We start from the raw sequence: 20,790 nt of genomic DNA, 5'->3' as shown, positions 1-20,790 counted from the left end.
TGGGACTTCAGGGGATGAGTTCCCTGGTGGCGGAACATGGGAGTGCATGCTTTACAGATACACAACACATAATTGCCGCAACTTTGATTTCTGCCAACATCCCTTGTGTTTAACCTTCGCCAAACGTCCGCCACGATCTCTCACCGCTCCTCCACCACGACCTCTCACCGTTCCACCACCACGATCTCTCGTCACTCCTCCACCACGACCTCTCACCGCTGCTCTTCCACGACCTCTCACCGTTCCTCCACCATGATCTCTCACCGTTCCTCCACCACGATCTCTCACCGTTCCTCCACCACGACCTCTCACCGTTCCTCCACCACGACCTCTCACCGTTCCATCACCATGATCTGTCAACATTCCTCCACCACGATCTCTCACCGTTCCTCCACACTGACCTTCCCGCTCCTCAACTGTACCTGGGTCCCGCCGATGTACCTGCCGATGCACCAAACGGCGACCTGTGTTTTGATGACGTGCAGCAGAGCAGGTCTCCAGCCGTCCTGGTTAACCCTTGCCACTGGACCAAGACCTCGCTCTGTCAAGCCCGTGTGGTTGCTGGTGTGCAACGGTCACACCACGTTAAAAGAATCCACCCACAGGCATCGTCCAACCTTTGATTGGAGATCAGGACTGGAATATCGGGTCATTCATTGAAACACCTGTGAACCCATGTGGAAATAAGCCTTCCTCGTTCGAGGACCTACCTATGATGATGATGATGATGTAGTGTGGGACCTTACCAAATGCCTGCTGGAAACCATCAGATTAAATCAAGTAAGACCCGTCCCTTAATTCTGTTTTCACTGACCTTGCCTTAGCAAGGCTATATTGTCTTTGGAGGGACCACTGTGTCGGTTTCCCAGAATGATACCTGGATTCCAAGGTTTAAATTAAGATATGAGATGACACCCACTGGAAATTAGAGGGTCGAGCAGTGATTTGATCAAAATTTTCAAGCTAATAAGGGAACAGATAGAAGAGGTAGAGATAAATGATTCCCGCTTGTTGGGGAATACCAGACTAGGGGCCAAAATCGAAACATTAGAGCCAGAAGTTTCAGGAGTGAAATTCGGAAACATTCCTGCACACACAGGGTGGGAGAGGTTTGTAACTCCCTTCTGCAAATCTCAGTTTGTGCGGGGTCAGTTGTTCATTTTACATCGCATTTTGACCAAAATTATGAAGGAATATGGGCCAAAGGTGGGTATATGTAGTTTCGTCACAGATCAGCCATGATCACATTGAATGGCGGAACCGGCTCGAGGGGCTGAATGGCCTCCTCCTGTTCCTGTGTCACAGGCTCGAGGGGCTGAATGTCCTCCTCCTCTTCCTGTGTAACAGGCTCTAGGGCCTGAATGGGCCTCCTCCTCTTCCTGCGTAACAGGCTCGAGGGGCTGAATGGGCCTCCTCCTGCTCCTGTGTAACAGACTCGAGGAGCTGAATGGGCCTCAACATGTTCCTGTGTAACAGGCTCTAGGGGCTGAATGGGCCTCCTCCTGTTCCTGTGTAACAGGCTCGAGGGGCTGAATGGCCTCCTCCTGTTCCTGTGTAACAGGCTCGAGAGGCTGAATGGGCCTCCACCTGTTCCTGTGTAACAGGCTCGAGGGGCTGAATGGGCCTCCTGCTGTTCCTGTGTAATAGGCTCGAGGGGCTGAATGCCCTCCTCCTGTTCTTGTGTAACAGGCTCGAGAGGCTGAATGGGACTCCTCCTGTTCCTGTGCAACAGGTCGAGGGGCTGAATCGGCCTCCTCCTGTACCTGTGAGTAAGGTCTGGGAAACAAAGGGAGGTGATATGAGAAAACATAAACTAAATGGTATTGTCTTAAAGGGGAAGCAGAAGGATTGAGTGATTTGCACACAGAAATCTTTGAAGCTGGGTAGATAAGTTGCGAAGTTGTTTAAAAAGAATACAGGGCCCTTGGCTTTATATATAGTGAAATAGAGGACACCAGCGAGGAAGTTATACCAAACATTTTCAATCCCGGTTTAGGCCTCAGTTGGAGAACTGTTTTCAGTTCTGAGCACTACAATTTAGGAAGGATATCAAGGCATTGGAGAGAACGTAAGAAATATATAAGAAGCGTTTTCTGTTGTTGTTGAAGACACAAACACAGGCATTCATCGAGAATCAACCTGCAGGTGACGACACATAGATTAAAGAGAGCCAGAGAGACTGACAGAATCGGGAAACACCGGCAAATAGACAAGTGATATTGACAAGGACTGAAAGCAATTTGCGATCAGTAAATTTACGGCCCAGCTGTGGTTACTGTCACGGCTTTTGATGATTAATCTCCATACACACCTTGAAATTCAGGAGAACCTGTTTCGTCGTTTGAAGCTCGAGAAAAACCCACGGGGCGATGCCAACAGGCGCCTGGCAGCAATCAGCGACTGGAAGATGCAACTTAAGCAGGCCCGGCTAGCTCCGTCGGTCGAGTGAAAGACTCTTAATCTCCGGGTCGTGGGTTTGAGCCCCATGTTGGGTGAATTATTTTCCTTAAACTTTTATGGTGCTTTCACAGGAAAACATCATTAATGAACCCATAATATTCTTTTGCACAATGAAAGAAATGCGAACTGAGGGAGAGTTGATCATTTGATCATTTGTTCTGTGCTCTGTACAAGAACACAAGAACCAGGAGCAGGAGCCGGCCATTTAGCCCTTCGAGCCTGCCTTCTTTCGCACTGAAACAAATTACAACCGTGTTTTTAAATTATCAGTGCGAGATATTTAGAGGGCACATTTCAATGCTTCACAAAACCATTCCTTTCGCTACAGCCACCCAGGATCGATTCCCGGTTTGAGAAGTAACTTTGATATCATTGTTTGTAATTGAAGTGGGGTCATTTTATTAAGTTCGATGGATGTCCCAAAGCACTTGAGAGTGGTGTCCAAACAAATGAGTTTGTAATTAAAAACACTGAATGTCAGGAGTGGGATTTGAACCCACATCTCCAGAGGAGACAGTGACCTGAACACAGCACTTTAGACCGCTTGGCCATCCTGACTGTTCGATGTTGCAGTTACAAGTTATTACTCTGGAAAGTTTCAACCGGGCACTTGTTCAGTGTTAATGGAAGGGCCAGTGACCGGGATATCCTCTCCCCTCGGGTTTTCCTGAACCTGTGATCGGTGCACGGGGTGCTTTGGTCCGCGTCCGAGGTCGCTTGCATCATGTGACAATGTACCCCGGACTGGTCTTGTTCCATTTTATCGCACAGTAGTTTTTGGTTCAAAAATAATATCAGAAGTGGGGCATAAACCCACATCTCCAGAGGAGTCAGTGACTTAAACACAGAACCCGAGACCGCTCGGCCATCCTGACGATTCAGTGCTGTGTGTGGCCACCTGCAGGTTGATTTTGAACATTTGTGTCCTGCCACATGTAATAAATGAGGGCAGCAGGCGTATCTCTGCCTGACACCGGGGAAACAGTGAGACAGACATTGCATTGTGTTCATGTTTAATCACAGCAATATCCGCAGTCAGTAGCTGAAAAGGACGAAGAGCTGAAAAAACACAAGAAAAAAGCTAAGAAATGTCAGCAATTGTGGTAAAGTGTTTAATGTGTTTCCTGCTCGTTTAGTGATGCGGTGCTCACAGAGGGAGCACGGATTCAGAAAGTAACTCTTTCATTCAAAATCATTAATATAATGACATGCAACGAATTAAAGTGTGTGTCGGGGGATGGGGATGGGTGAAGATTATTTGTTTTATTCCCCATTCATTAACTGACAGCGTTGATATGTATAATTATTACTGAGGGACAGTGGAAACTTCAATAACTGAACTTTAATTATTTAAGGATTTGGAATCATTGATGAAGTTTTCTCCCCTATTTGACTTTACACACTCTGTATTTAGGAGACTGGTTTAAAATGTTCAGTGCTCGTGCGACAAGGAACCTGGGGCGACTTTTGTTCAATTTATTTCACGGCAAAAATAGTTTCCAAAATTATGTTCCCACCCGGGCTCAAACTGGGGACTTTTCGCGTGTGAGGGAAAAGTGATAACCGCTACACTACAGAAACACTGTGGTTAAAATAATCTTAGGAATATAACCAGAGCTTTAACCTACACAGCTGGTTGATCCTTCAGGAGCTGGTTTTACGAGAAAAGAATGACGGTGCTATATTTAGGAAGGCTGTGAGTGTGGCAGGAATTAATCTCGTGTTTCCCAGACGTTACACAAAGGAACAGGAGCTGGCCATTTAGCAGCGAGTGGTTAGGATCTGGAATGCACGGCTTGAAAGGGCGGTGGAGGCAGACTCAATCTTATCTTTCAGACGGGAGTTGTATAAGTGTCTGAAGGAAAAACAATTGCAGGGCTACGGGGAAAGGGCGTGGAGTGGGACTCGCTGAGAGTCGGCACGGGCTCGATGTGCCGAATGGCCTTCCGTGCTGTAACCATTCCATGATTCGATAAGTTAGTGGCACGTTTCATAGTGTGGGTGGGAGCACAACATTGCAAAGGGACATGGATTGAGTCGGCAAAAATAAAGGCATCTGATTCAGTTGATTCGCGGGGCGCGGAAATTTGGGAGTTCAATGACTTTGAAAGGAACATTTTTGTTTTGTGCCGATTCGGTCAGAGGTTTTCCATGAAAGCAACATTAAATGAAAAGAAATGCAATCGCACAACGTGGGGCTCGAACCCACGACGCTGAAATTAAGACTCTCATGCTCGACCGACTGAGTTAGCCAGGCTTCCGTCCAAAAGCCATTTGTATCGCTCATTGCAGCTTGGCGCCTGTTGGCTCCGCCCCAGACGTTTAAACTTGCTGTTGAAGAACTGCCAGGGTCTTCTTGAATGGTGGACCACGCTCGAGGGGCCGAATGGCCAACTCCGGCCCCTAATCCTTACGTGTTTATGCGGAGCTCCTTCAGGGTAAACGAGCCAAAGGAGGACAGCGGAAACGTTACAAGGACACCCTCAAACCTCCCTGGTAATGTGCGACATCACCACTGACACCTCGGAGACCCTGGCCGCAGACACGCTCGAGGTGGAGAAAGTCCATCCGGGAGGGAGTTGAGCTCTTTGAGTCTCGACGGAAAGAGCATGAAGTGACCAAGCGCAGGCAGCGGAAGAGCATATGGCAAACCAGTCCCACCGAGCCCTTCCCCCGACGTATGTCTGCCCGACCTGTGACAGGGTCTGTGGCTCTCGTATCGAGCTGTTCAGCCATCAAAGGACTCACTTTGGGAGTGGAAGCAAGTCCTTTTCGATCCCGAGGGACTGTCTCTGATGGTGTCTATGATTTGCATGTGAGGCGAACGTGTTAACCGCTACACTGCAGATACAGCTCCACTTTCAGCACCAGATTACCAGAATTAAACCCAATGGGATCGGGAGAAAAGTTCCTCATATGCTCAGGGCAAAATATATCATATGACAATAGAATTTTATGAATTAATTAATGATGTTTAAATCAATGCTTCTTTTTTTTTTATACAGGAGATGCATAAAGATGTGGAAAATAGATGAATATTTTTTTATAAGATTTTGAATTAAAAGCACAATTTCCCTGACCGGGAACCGAACCTGGGCCGCGGCGGTGAGAGCGCCAAATCCTAACCACTAGACCACCAGGGAACCGGGTTTGGAAAAAGATGCAGTGGTTGTGTCGAGGTTCACATCGAGCAGCTCCGTAACGAAGGTCTCTGTGCTCTTCTGGCTGTTCCCAGGGACACGCACCGAGACAGACATCACCTGCTGCTGGAGGGCCATCAACTCAGTCAAAGACGCACTTTGGTCTTGTCGAAACTTGCTGGTCTTCCAGAGCAAGGAGATGCCCACGTCTGCGTGTTGCATACTGGCACAATCCAATATCCAGGATTACGTGCTGAGGGACGCACTTAAAATTGGTGCAGTTGCCGGAAAGGCACGGTGGGAAAGGGCCACAATTTAAAGCCCTCTTGACATGGTAAACCCCGCGGCAGGAATCAGTATAAAACTCCGCTCGGGTCGTATTTGTAACTTCTTTATTGTGCACATGGAGCACCATGATCTGTAAACACCTATGGAGTGCCATGTACAATGTAAGGTCTGTTTCGTGATGCACGTTGAAAAAAATGTAAATGTACCGTCACCCATTCCATGTACTGTATTGTGACACGTGTGATGTAATTTGTTGAATGTACTACAAGGTATCCCGTATTGTACCGAATTGTACTGGAACTGAAAAACAAGGGAGTATATCGACCGGAACTGCCGTCAGCACCCAAATGTAGTGTGTGGGATTACTGACCGCAGCTAAATGTACTGAACTGCATTTGAATGTACTGTACAAATTTTTATATGAATAAAGTATTTAAAAAAAAAAATCTCTGCCTGACACCGGGGAAACAGTGAGACAGACCTTGAAGCAAGGGTCTGGTTATTGCCAAAAAGCAAACGGAATATTAATTCTGGAAGAACAATATCCAAAATAACAGTGACCCTGACGTGATTTGAACATACAACCTTTAGATCTAGAGTCAGACACACTAGCGTTGCACCATGAGACCTACACAGTGAGCTCGAGATGTTCGTCTATATGAAGGTTCTGTAATACAAGGGGCTTTAAAATCCCCGCCCATTCCCACCAGATATCACAAGCAGCGCTCACCTGACAGGCACCGTGTGGTTTCTTCTTCAACTTTTCTCTTGCTTTCACGGAAAACCATCATTAATTAACCCCTCACCTTCTTTTGCACAATCAAACAAATGCTAACTCAGGAACAGTCCATACTTCAATCATTTGTCTTGTGCTTTTCATCTTATCTCGAAAACCATATCCCATGACTCACTGTATTATAGCTTTCTGGTTGTAAATCTTCATTGCCGATGACACCACGAATCTGGGGCAACTTTTATCAAATTTAACAGCACCGGTTATTCCTACCATGCACACAAAATACAATCAGTAGTGAAGATAAAATCCCAACATGCGTATTTTCTGATTCAACGCAGTAGCATTTCAAATAAAGTGAAGGAATTTTACACTGAAAAGATTTGCAAGTGTGGCTAGTATTTGTGTCCTTTAATTAAAATTTGTGGCGTCTGACTCCCGTTCATGCCACTGCTGAATAAGAAAGGAGGGTTTGACATTCACCAGACTGCACTGCCCCTGATATTTGTGAGCTCATCCTTTGTTTTCAGTGGTTTCTCGCCCTTCGATGGGCTGCAATGTAGCGGATATCACGTTGGCTTCACATTGAGTACTGTTGAGGGGGATGACTCATCAGGGGAGGGCAGCAGCAGCCAAGTTCATGGCACCGTGGCTGGCTCTGCTGCACAGGAGGGCAGGAAAAAGAGTGGGACAGCGATAGAGATAGGGGATTCGATTGTAAGGGGAATAGATAGGCGTTTCTTCGGCCGCAACCGAGACTCCAGGATGGTATGTTGCCTCCCTGGTGCAAGGGTCAAAGATGTCTTGGAGCGGGTGCAGGACATTCTGAAAACGGAGGGTGAACAGCCAGTTGTAGTGGTGCACATTGGTGCCAAAGATTTAGGTAAAAAAAGGGATGAGGTCCTACGAGATGAATTTTAGGAGCTAGGAGCTAAATTGAAAAGTAGGACCTCAAAAGTAGTAATCTCGGGATTGCTACCATTGCCACGTGTTAATCAGAGTAGGAATGGCAGGATAGCTCAGATGAATACGTGGCTTAAGCAGTGGTGCATCAGGGAGGGATTCAAATTCCTGGGGCGTTGGAACCGGATCTGGGGGAGGTGGGACCAGTACAAACTGGACGGTCTGCACCTGGGCAGGTCCGGATCCAATGTCCTAGAGGGAGTGTTTGCTAGTGCTGTTGGGGAGGAGTTAAGCTAATATGTCAGTGGGATGGGAACCAATGCAGGGAGATAGAGGGAAACAAAATGGAGACAGAAACAAAAGACAGAAAGGAGATGAGTAAAAGTTGAGGGCAGAGAAACCCAAGGCAAAAAACAAAAAGGGCCACTGTACAGCAAAATTCTAAAGGGTCAAAGTGTAATAAAAAGGCATGCCTGAATGCTCGGTGCCTCAATGCGAGGAGTATTCAGAACGCAGGAGAGGGCTCTGAGCTAGTTCGAGTGGGTGAGAGCGCAGATAAACAGGATCCCAAGAAAGAATGCAAAAGGCAGAAGGCAACAGAGCAGATTAGCACTGGGGTAAGTGTAAACCACAAGGTAATAGGAAGGGACAATATGTATGAATATAAAGGGGCTGCAGGAGGGTCCAAACAAAAATCATTGTTTAAAAACTAGTATTAAACACTTTACCTAAACGCACGCAGCATTCAAAATAAAGTAAATGAGTCGACGGCACAAATCATGAAAAATGAGTACGATTTGGTGTTCATTACAGAAACGTGGTTCCAGGGTGGCGAAGACTGGGAATTAAACATACAGGGGTAGCTGACAATTCGGAAAGATAGACCAGAAGGGAAAGGAGGTGTGGTAGCTCTGTTAATAAAGGATGATATCAGGGCAGTTTTGAGAGATGATATTGGCTCTAATGAACAAACTGTTGAATCATTGTGGGTCGAGATTAGAGATAGTAAGGCGAAAAAGTCACTGGTGGGCGTAGTATATAGGCCCCCAAATAATAACTTGACGGTGAGGTGGGCAATAATCAAGGGAATAATGGAGGCATGTGAAAAAGGAACGGCAGAAATCATGGGGGATTTTATCCGACATATTGATTGGTCAAATCAAATCGCACGGGGTCGCCTGGAAGAGGAATTCATAGAATGCATACGGGATTGTTTCTTAGAACAATATGTTACATAACCTACAAGTGAGAAAGCTATCTTAGATCTGGTCCTGTTCAATGAGACAGGAATAATAAAAGATCTCCTAGTAAAATATCCTCTCGGAATGAGTGATCACAGTATGGTTGAATTTGTAATATAGATTGAGGGTGAGGAAGTAGTGTCTCAAACGAGCATACTATGCTTAAACAAAGGGGACTACAGTGGGATGAGGGCAGAGTTGGCTCAAGTAGACTGGGAATACAGACTAAACGGTGGCACAATTGAGGAACAGCAGAGGACTTTTAAGGAGCTCTTTCATCGTGCACAACAAAAATATATTCCAGTGAAAAAGAAAGGCCGTAAGAGAAGGGATAACATGCCGTGGATAACCAAGGAAATAAAGGAGAGTATCAAATTAAAAATCAATCCGTATAAGGTGGCCAAGGTTAGTGGGAAACTAGAAGATTGGGAAAATTTTAAACGACAGCAAACAATGACTAAGAAAGCAATAAAGAAAGGAAAGATAGATTATGAAATTAAACTTGCGCAAAACATAAAAATAGATAGTAAAAGCTTGTACCGATATATAAAACGGCAAAGAGTGACGAAAGTAAATGTTGGTCCCTCAGAAGATGAGAAGGGGTTTTAATAATGGGAAATGTGGAAATGGCTGAGACCTTAAACAATTATTTTGCTTCGGTCTTCACAGTGGAAGACACAAAAACCATGCCAGAAATTGCTGGTCACAGGAATGTGGGAAGGGAGGACCTTGAGACAATCACTATCACTAGGCGGGTAGTGCTGGGGAGGCTATTGGGACTCAAGGTAGACAAGTTCCCTGGTCTTGATGAAATGCATCCCAGCGTATTAAAAGGGATGGCGGAAGTTATAGCAGATGCATTCGTTATAATCTTCCAAAATTCTCTGGGCTCTGGGGAGGTACCAACGGATTGGAAAGTAGCTAATGTAATGCCTCTGTTTAAAAAAGTGGGCAGACAAAAGGCAGGTAAGTATAGGCCGGTTAGTTTAACATCTATAGTGGGGAAAATGTTTGAAACTATCATTAAGGAAGAAATAGCGGGACATCTAGATAGGCTTAGTGCAATCAAGCAGACACAGCATGGATTCATGAAGGGGAAATCATGTTTAACTAATTTACTGGAATACTTTGAGGATATAACGAGCATGGTGGATAGAGGTGTACTGATGGATGTGGTGTATTTAGATTTCCAAAAGGCATTCGATAAGGTACCACACAAAAGGTTCCTTCCGAAGATAGAGGTAAGCGGAGTCAGAGAATTGGCTGGCGAAAAGAAAGCAGAGAGTTGGGATAAATGGGTGCTCTTCAGGTTGGAAATCGGTGGTTAGTGGTGTGCCACAGGGATCGGTGCTGGGACTAAACTGTTGGCAATATACATAGATGACCTGGAAGAGGGGACAGAGTGTAGTGCAACAAAAACTACAGATGATACAAATATTAATGGGAAAGCGGATTGTGTAGAGGACACAGAAAGGCTGCAAAGAGATTTGGATAGTTTAAGCGAATGGGCTAAGATTTGGCAGATGGAATACAATGTCAGAAAGTGTTAGGTCATCCATATTGGGAAAAAAACAGTAAAAGGGAATATTATTTGAATGGGGAACAATTACAACATGCTGCGGTGCATGTCCTTGTGCATGAATCCCAAAATGTTAGTTTGCAGGTGCAGCAGGTAATCAGGAAGTCGAATGGAATGTTCGCCTTCATTGCGAGAGGGATGGAGTACAAAAGCAGGGAGGTCCTGATGCAACTGTATAGGGTATTGGTGAGGCCGCACCTGGAGTACTGCGTGCAGTTTTGTTCACCTTACTTAAAGAAGGATATACTGGCGTTGGAGGGGATACAGAGACGATTCACTCGGCTGATTCCGCAGATGAGGGGGATACCTTATGATGATAGATTGAGTAGACTGGGTCTTTACTCGTTGGAGTGCAGAAGGATGACTAAATATATTCAAAAAGGAGTTAGATGAAGTCCTTACTACTAGGGGAATCAAGGGGTATGGTGAGAAAGCAGGAATGGGGTACTGAAGTTGCATGTTCAGCCATGAACTCATTGAATGGCGGTGCAGGCTAGAAGGGCCGAATGGCCTACTCCTGCACCTAGTTTCTATGTTTCTATGTTTCTATCTCATAGAAACATTTAAAATAATGAAAAGGATAGACAATATCGAGGCAGAGAGATGGTTTCCACTGGTAGGGGAGACTAGAACTGGGAGGCACAGCCTCAAAATACGTGGAAGCCAATTTAAAACCGAGTTGAGAAGGAATTTCTTCTCCCAGAGGGTTTTGAATCTGTGGAATTATCTGCCCAAGGAAGCAGTTGAGGCGAGCATATTGAATGTATTCAAGTCACAGCTAGATAGATTTTGAACCACTAATGGAATAAGGGTTACGGGGAGCGGGCGGGGAAGTGGAGCTGAGTCCACTGCCAGATCAGCCATGATCTTGTTGAATGGCGGAGCAGGCACGAGGGGCTAGATGGCCTACTCCTATTCCTAATTCTTATGTTTCTTATGTTTCTGATAGAGTAGGCGTCTACTACAACCAAAAACATTTTTGAAAGGACCTGCGTAGTCCTCATGGATGCGTGCCCAAGGCTTGGTGGGCTCGGACCAGGGGCTAAGGGGGGCTTCCCTGTGCGCATTACCCAGCTGGGCAAACGTGTTGCACCTGCGAACACAAAGTTCCAGATCTGCGTCTATCCCTGGCCACCAAATGTGTGACTTGGCAATTGCCTTCCTCATGATAATGCCCGGGTGCTCATTGTGGAGTTCTCTGATGAACACCTCTCTGCCCATCTGGTTTCTACGCGGTTTACCCACAGTAGGCAATCGTCCTGAATCGAGAGTTCATCCGTGCGCCTGTGAAATAGTTTAACTTCCTCAGGGCATGCCCTGTACGTGGCTGCCCAGTCCCCATTCAGAACACATTTCTTGACTAGAGACAATAGCGGGTCTCTATTTGTCCAGACTTTAATCGAATGGGCTGTCACGGTTGAGCCTTCGCTTCCGAAATCTTCGACAGCCATGACCATCTCAGCAACATGCTCGGTAGCCCCCTCAGTGGTGGCTAGTGGGAGCCTTCTGAGTGCATCAGCGCAGTTTTCGGTGCCCGGTATGTGCCGAATTGTGTAGTCATAGGCGGCTAACGTGAGTGCCCACCTCTGTATGCGGGCCGATGCATTTGCATTTATGGCCTTGTTGTCGGCCAAAAGGGACGTTAGGGGATTGTGATCTGTCTCCAGCTCAAATTTCCTGCCAAACAGGTACTGGTGCATTTTCTTTACCGCATATACACATGCGAGCGCCTCCTTTTCTATCATCCCGTAGCCCCTTTCTGCCTGGGACAAACTTCTGGAGGCCTAAGCTACCGGCTGTAACTGACCCTTGGCATTGACATGCTGCAACACACACCCGACACCATAGCACGACTCATTGCACGTTAACACAAGTTTCTTACATGGGTCATATAGCGTTAACAGAGTGTTGGAACATAACAAATTGAGTGCTCTATTAAATGCCCTTTCCTGGCTGTCCCCCAGACACATTCGCGACCTTTGCGTAGGAGCACGTGCAGCGGCTCTAGCAGCGTGCTCAAGTTGGGAACTAAGTTGCCAAAATAGTTCAGGAGACCCAGGAACGAATGCAGCTCCGTCGTGTTACGGGAACTGGGTGCTCTCTGGATCGCTTCCGTTTTGGAGGCAGGAGGGCTGACCCCGTCTGCTGCTACCCTCCTCCCCAGGAATTCTACGTCTGAAGCTAGGAAGACGCACTTCGCCTTTTTCAGTCGCAGCCCTACCCGGTCCAGTCTGCGTAGCACCTCCTCCTGGTTGTGGAGGTGTTCTTCAGTATCGTAACCCGTGATGAGTATGTCGTCCTGAAAAACCACCGTCCCTGGAATCGACTTGAGGAGGCTTTCCATATTTCATTGGAAGATCGCGGCAACTGAGCGAATACCGAATGGACATCTGTTGTACTCAAACAACCACTTGTGTGTCGTGATGCTGGTCACCTCCTTCGACTCACTCGCCAGCTCCTGGGTCATGTAAGCTGAGATCAGGACTAATTTTGAAAAAAGTTTGCCACCGGATAGCGTTGAAAAGAGGTCCTCCGCTCTCTGTACCGGTACTCGTGTTGGAGTGACACCCGATTGATGGTGGCGTTGTAATCACTACATATCCTGACCGACCCATCCGCCTTGAGCAACGGCACAATCGGGCTCGCTCAGTCACTGAATTCGACTGGTGAGATGATGCCTTCCCTTAGCAGGCGGTCCAATTCGCCTCTATCTTTTCCCGCATCACGTACGGCTCCGCCCTGGCCTTGTGGTGCACTGGCCTGGCGTCCGGGTTTAGGTGAAGCACTACCTTGGCCCCCATGAAAGTGCCAATGCCGGGTTGAAATAATGAGTCAAATTAGTCCAGGATCTGTGAGCATGATACTCGCTCCACAGAGGAAATTGCATTGACATCGCCCCATTTCCAGTTCATGACAGCAAGCCAACTTTGTGGGTCACGACTACCGTGGCGCTGCCTAGCAACGGAATGATTTCCTTTGTGTATGTTCGTAGCTGTGCATCAATCAGCAATAATTTTGGCCACATGGCCTTGGACGCCCACAACTTTTTGAGCTAATTGATACCCATCAGGGACTGGCTGGCCCACGTGTCTAGCGCCACTCATACTGGGATGCCATTGAGGAGCACTTTCACCATTATCGGTGGCGTCCTTGTGTATGAACTGTATACGTGCTCCACATGAACTCGCTGAACTTCAGCTTCCAGCGATTTCCCCCAGTTTCCATTTCTGCAATTTCTGCAAGTATTTTGCTCATCTCTGCAAACTCCGGCTGAGTGTGTGCCTCCACGCCTCCAACATGAGCTGCTGTTGAAAACAAAAGTTCTCTGCCAGTCGATCGTCACTGACTGCCCCGTGATTGTCCTTGAGTGCACCATTTACAGGTGTTGATGGCCCCATTACTGGCCGCAATGTCCCTTGCAATGACGTGAATCGCCGTTCAGCTTGCCATTGTATCTGTCGAACTCCCCCTCTGGGTTCGGCTACATATTGGGGCATGCCTGACTGCCCTTGGCTGCCTGGAGAACTGTGTGATGCTTTAACAATGTTGAATCTCTGTCCCAACCATTGCTTAACACTGTACCTTTCATCTGTTCTGCTCGTGGCTATGCTCGCGTGGTTTAAATCCCAGTTTCTCGTCGCCATTGATACGTCCTTACTATACAATGTAAATGCACACGAGGCTCATGCTTCAGAGAAGGTCAGTCTGTGACCTGTCCTTTATTCCTTAGCACTCAAGTGATGGAATTGATTCCAACATTTTCCCCATGACTGATGTCAGGCTAACCGGTCTGTAATGACTCGCTTTCTCTCTCCCTCCCTTCTTAAAAAGTGGTTTTACATTAGCTAACCTCCAGTCCATAGGAACTGATCCCGAGTCAATAGACTGTTGGAAAATGAGCACCAATGCATCCACCATTTCTTGGGCGACTTCCTTAAGTACTCTTGGATGTAGACTATCAGGCCCGAGGGATTTATCATCCTTCAATCCCATCAATTTCCCACCTCATAAGGACATCCTTAATTTCCTGCTTCTCACTAGACCCTCGGTCCCCGAGTACTTTTGGAAGGTTATTCGTGTCTTCCTTTGTGAAGACGGAACTGAAGTATTTGTTCAATTGGTCTGCCATTTCTTTGTTCCTCATTATAAATTCACCTGAATCCGACTGCAAGGGACCGACAGTTGTCATCACTAATGTTTTTCGCTTCACATATTTGCAGAAGCTTTTTCAGTCAGTTTTTATATTCCAAGCAAGATTCCTCTCATAATCCATTTTCCCCCTGCTAATGAAACCCTTAGTCCTCCTCTGTTGAATTCTAAATTTCTCCCATTCCTCAGGTTTGTTCCTTTTTCTGGCCAATTTATCTGCCTCTTCCTTGTTTTTAAGACTATCCTTAATTTCCCTTGTTAGCCACGGTTGAGCAACGTTCTCCGTTCTATTTTTACTCCAGACAGGGATGTGCAATTGCTGAAGTCACCCGTGTGATCTTTAAATGTTTGCCATTGCCTATCCACCGTCAACCCTTTAAGTATCCTTGGCCAGTCTATTCTAGCCAATTCACACCTCATACCGTCAAAATTACCTTTCCTTAAGTTCAGGACCTAAGTTTTTGAATTAACTGTGACAGTCTGCATCTTAATGAAGAATTTTACCATATTATGGTCACTCTTCCCCAAGGGACCTCGCACAACAAGATTGCTAATTAGTCCCTTCTCATTACACATCACCCAGTCAAGGATGGCCAGCTCCCTTCTTGGTTGAGAAAACCATCCAAAATACACTCCATGAAATCCTCCTCCACCACATTACTACCATGTGGTTAGCCCAATCATGATGTAGATTAAAGTCACCCATGATAACTGCTGTACCACCACTGCACACATCCCTTCTTTCTTGTTTGATGCTGTCCCCAACCTTACCACAACGAACCAGTGAGACAGACATTGCAGCAAGGGTCTGGTTATTGTGAAACAGCAATTGCTAAAACAACAGTGACCCCGACCTGATTTGAACACGGAACCTTTTAACTTCGAGTCAGATGCACTACCGTTGCACCACAAGGTCTACACAGCAGTTAAGGGATGTTCATCTATATGAAGGTTTTGCAATACAAGGGGCTTTTAAATCCCCGCCCATTCCCACCAGGTATCACAAGCAGCGCTCCCCTGACAGTCACCGGATGGTTTGTTCGAAAACCTTTCTCTTGCTTTCATAGGAAAGCATCATTAATTTACCCCTCACCTTCTTTTGCACAATCAAACAAATGCTAACTCAGGAACAGTCCATACTTCAATCATTTGTCCTGTGCTTTGCATCTTAACTCGAAAACCATATCCCATTTTACTCACTGTATTTTAGATTTCTGGTTCAAAGTCTTCATTGCCGATGACACCACGAATCTGGGGCAACTTTTATCAAATTTAACAGCACCGGTTATTCCTACCGTGCACACAAAATGCAATCAGTAGTGTAGATAAAATCCCACTGTGCGTATTTTCAGATTCAACGCAGTAGGATTTCAAATAAAGTGAAAGAATTTTACACTGAAAAGATTTGGAAGTGTTACTTGCATTTATGTCTTTAATTAAACTTTGTGACGTTTGACTCCCGTTCATGCCACTGCTGAATAAGAAAGGAGGGTTTGACGTTGACCAGACTGCACTGCTCCTGATATTTGTCAGATCATCCTTTATATTCAGTGGTTTATCGCCTTTTGATGGGCTGCAGTGTAGCAGATATCACATTGGTCTCACACGCGAAAGGTCCTCGGTGGATCCGTTTTCTCTCACTCAAAGTTATCTATTTATTGAAGTGAAATAAAAAGCAATTAAGGAATAAGGGAGCCTTTTGCCAAGAGAATAAATAGCAAATAAAAACAGCAAATGCTGGAAATCTCAACAGGTCAGGCAGCATTTGCAGGGAGACTTAACTCGCCTGCGATTGTTCATCCACAGCAAGTTTAAACATGAAGTTTGTACCCAGAATCGAACCAAGGACTTTTTGCGTATAAAGCAAACGTGATAACCACTACACTACAGAAACCTCTGCTACATCAGCCCCAACAGAGGGGAGCTGACCAGTGAGCTCCCTTTGTGCTGATCGGGAATGTGTTGGCTCACCTTAAACAACTTCTGTCCCACACTGAAAGTTCTCAATCCTTCTCCTCCGCTGCCATTTACAGAAATGTCAGGCATCACCCAGCCACCGTGTTGACTTTCACATCCTCACAGTGTGGTCACAGAGGCTCCGACCGTCTCCCCGCGATCAGCGAACTCACCCAGTTTACAAAATTAAACCCCGAACACGTGCCCGGCAAAGGGCAGGAGAAGCCAGATAGTCTGTAAGCTTGGTCTATCACAGAAAGTATTTGTATTCATGGTGAATACAGCAATTATTAATCGGCTCACAGACCTCAATTATTTTTATGTGATGAATTGATCGAGGATTGAAACCAGGTTCGTGCGCCGGGTCTTAACCCCTCGACCACCAGGGAACAGTTACTATACATGTCAATATATTTATATTAATTTATGTCAATGGCTAGCTACCTAGACCTCGTAGTGCCCACGGTAGTGTGTCTAACTTCAAGTGAGAGAAATTGTTCCACAGTGACACCTGTCATGTGTTCTGCATGGTTACTTCTTGTACTATTACAAGGTGTGCACCAGAGGGCACTGCAGTGGGAGACTTGTAGCTTACCTGTACAGGTGTGCCTGGCCTAATGTAAAAGGCAGGCCAACAGGTGTGATCCGAACTCTGTGGTTATCAATAAAGGACTAAGGTCACTACAGTTCAAGCATGACACATTGTCTCGTGAAGTCATCATCAGAGCATCTGAAGGTATAACAATTGGCGACGAGATTACGGACCTTCACACGAAAATGGTTAACCTTGGTACGTTGCAGCAGTTCGCTGATGGTGATGATTAAGAAGCCTTTGTGGAGAGGCTTGTCCATTTCTTCACAGCAAACGACCTGGCTGGTGACATCCCGGCCATACTGGCTGATAAGTGCAGAGCTATCCTGCTAACCAGTTGTGGGTCCATCGTCTATGGCCTCGTCAGGCACTTGCTGGCACCAGGGAAGACAATGACCAAGGCGTACGAGGAGCTTGTAACACTGATCCAAGGACAACTCAAGCCCAAAGAGAGCATCCTCATAGACAGACACCGGTTTTATACACACCGACGGCCCGAAGTCCAGGAGATATAAATATGCTGCAGACCTCAGGAGGCTGGCGGCACCGTGGAATTTTGGTGACCACCTCACCGAAGCGCTGCGGGATATCTCTGTCATCGGAATCGGCCACGAGGGCCTCCTTCATAAGCTACTGTCAGCGGATACCACAGTCACACTGCAGAAGGCCATCTCCGTGAGCCGAGCATTCATGACCTCGACCTGTGGCTCGAGGCAGATGACTCATCCTTAGGACTCAAACCCGGCAAGGACTGTGCACAGAGTGGTGCCTTTTAGAGGCTGGACTGTAGAACGTGAACCTTCTCAGGGGAGAGAGAACAGGCCCCCGAGTCCCTTAACTCAGAGTCCATGGTCAGATCAGCCATGATCTTATTGAATGGCAGAGCAGGATCGAGAGGCCGAATGGCCGACTCCTGTTCCTATTTCTTCTGTTCTTATGTTAATCATTTAATTGCTTGAATCATTGATGAAGTTTTCTCCCCTATCTGCCTTTATACACTCTGTATTTAGGAGACTGGTTTAAAATCTTCACTGCTCATGCGACAAGGAACCTTGGGCGACTTTTGTTCAATTTATTTACAGCAAAAATAGCCTCCAAAATAATTTTTTCGTCTGGACTTGTTACATGAGAGGCGAATGTGATAACCGCTACACTACAGAAACGCCGTAGTTAAAGTAATCTTAGGAATATAATCCGAGCTTTAACCTACACAGCTGGCCGATACTTCAGGAGCTGGTTTTCCGAGAACAGAATGACGGTGTTGGAGTGGATTTTCAGACATAGCAAAGCATGATGGGTAAGCCACCACGTAATGAACTTTGCACCAAGAAGCCTATCTGCTCTCCCTGATATGAACTCTGCAGCAACAAGTGACTCCTGGCCAGGTGCAGGCCACTGTTTCATCGAAAGCTTTGCAACAGAATAACTAACCACAAAAGAAGATAAAGAGGAAGGGCCCCCAACCCCGCACCGTGCTATCAGGTTTCACTAGGACTAAAAAGTTGAATGTGAATTAATTGCGTTGCCATATGGATCGATTGGTTGTATGTAAATTAATTTAAATGATTGTATTCCACCACCTGTAAACTGCTTATAACTCCGCGGCACAAGGCACTCCGGGAGATCGCTAGATCTCAACTCTTCTCCCATAGCTCTGTTAGCAATAAAGTTTTCACTCTTACCTTACCAGAGTCTATGTGAATTTATTTTCACTAACAGTGGATGCAGAGAGGATGTTTCCACCGATGGGGGATACTAGAACGAGGGGCATGATCTTAGAATAAGGGGCCGCCCAGTTAAAACTGAGATGAGGAGTAATTTCTTCTCTCAGAGGGTTGTAAATCTGTGCAATTCACTGTCCCAGAGAGCTGTGGAAGCTGGGAAATTGAATATATTTAGGACATCAATAGACAGTTTCTTAAACAATACCGGGTTGAGGGGTTATGGGCAGCGGGCGGGGAAGTGGAGCGGAGTCCATGATCGGATCAGCCATGATCTTATTAAATGGTGGAGCAGGCTCGAGGGGCCGAATGGCCGGCTCCTGCTCTGATTTCTTATGTTCCTTTGACTAATACACATCAACATCCTGGGGTTGACCATTGACAAAGTAGATGTGGGCAAGCCTGTCTAACTCAGTCTATAAAGCATGAGATTTTCAATTTTAAGGTAATGCGTTCGAGCCCCACCTTGCGTGAATTATTTTCCTTCAACTTTTATGTTACTTTCACGGGAATTGACCCACACATTCAAAAAGGAGTTAGATATGTCCCTTATGGCTAAACGAATCAAGGTGTATGGAGAGAAAGCAGGAAAGGGGTACTGAGGGCATGATCAGCTATGATCATAGTGAATGGCGGTGCAGGCACAAAGGGCCGAATGGCCTACTACTGCACCTATTTTCTATGTTTCTATGTTTCCACTTGTGGGGGAATCTAGAACTTGGGGGCACAGTTTCAGAATAAGGGGTCATCAGAACATAAGAATTCGGAGCAGGAGTAGGCCACATGTTCCCTCGAGCCTTCTCCACCATTCAATACGATCATGGCTGATCCCCATAACTCCTTATTCCCTGAATGTTTAAGGGTCGCCCATTTAATACGGAGATGAGGAGGAATTTCTTCTCTCAGAGGGTGGTGCATCTTTGGAGCTTTCTGCCCCAGAGAGCTGTGGAGGCTGGGTCATTGAATATATTTAAGGTGGAGATAGACAGATTTTTGAACGAGGCCTTATGGATTGAATTGGAGAACAGAAAAGGGGCGATCACACGACTGGGAATGGAGAAGAGACCCCCGAACATACAGAGGGAGATATAGGGTCTGGTTATTGTGATTCAGCAAGGAAACGATGGATCCTGGAGGACAAATACTCTGTTCCAAAGGAAACGGACCCAGCCTCTCCAATTGATCAGTTAATTAATGATGTTTTCCCGTGAAAGCAACATAAAAGTTTAACAGCACTTGTTCGCCCAAATTGGGGCTTGAACCCACGACCCTGAGATTAAGAGTCTTATGCTCTACCTACTGAGCTAGCCGGGCTTGGCAAATGTGGGATCCTTGACGTATGTCAAATGTTGTGGGTGGATTAATGATGATTGAAATCATGATTGAGTATCTCACAGACTTGAATTGTGGAGTTCCTTCAATTAGCATTACTTCAATTGTGCAAAAGAAGATTGTGGGTTCATTAATGATGTTTTTCCTTGAAAGCTGCATTAAATTAAAATAAATGTACTCACCCAACGTGGGGCTCGGACCCACGACCCTGAGATTAAAAATCTCATACTCTACCGACTGAGCTCGCCGGGCTTCTGCCCAACGCAGATTTTCATCGCTCATTGCAGCGAGGCGCCTGTTGGCTCCGCCCCAGATGTTGAAACTTGCTGTTGAAACTCGTGTCGTGTTTATCACGTTTGCTTTACACGCAAAAGGTCCCTGGTTCAATCCCGGGCAGAAACATGATGTTTAAACTTTCTGTGGATGAACAATCGGATGCGAGTTAAGTTTCCCACCAAATGCTGCCTGACCTGCTGAGATTTCCAGCATTTGCTGTTTTTATTTGCTATTTATTCTCCTGGCAAAAGGGCTCCCTTATTCCTTAATTGCTTTTTATTTCACTTCAATAAATAGATACATTTGAGTGAGAGAAAACGGATGCACCGGGGACCTTTCGCGTGTGAGACCAACGTGATATCCGCGATACTGCAGCCCATCAAAGGGCGAGAAACAGCTGAATATAAAGGATGAGCTGAC

The 20,790-nt window shown here is 46.1% G+C and overlaps 2 non-coding genes across 2 annotated transcripts; both read right to left on the bottom strand.

Moving 5' to 3' along the window:
- Window positions 1-20,003: 20,003 nt before the first annotated feature.
- On the bottom strand, window positions 20,004-20,076 carry trnak-cuu (transfer RNA lysine (anticodon CUU)). Its single transcript has one exon. It is a non-coding gene; the product is annotated as a tRNA-Lys (tRNA).
- A 197-nt stretch (window positions 20,077-20,273) lies between these two features.
- trnak-uuu (transfer RNA lysine (anticodon UUU)) lies at window positions 20,274-20,346 on the bottom strand. Its single transcript has one exon. It is a non-coding gene; the product is annotated as a tRNA-Lys (tRNA).
- Window positions 20,347-20,790: the final 444 nt, after the last annotated feature.

This window comes from Pristiophorus japonicus, unplaced genomic scaffold (assembly GCF_044704955.1).
Source record: "Pristiophorus japonicus isolate sPriJap1 unplaced genomic scaffold, sPriJap1.hap1 HAP1_SCAFFOLD_42, whole genome shotgun sequence".
Classification (NCBI taxonomy): Eukaryota; Metazoa; Chordata; class Chondrichthyes; family Pristiophoridae; genus Pristiophorus; species Pristiophorus japonicus.
The sequence above is the reverse complement of the archived record's forward strand: the minus strand, read 5'-3'. Positions and strand labels throughout refer to the sequence as shown.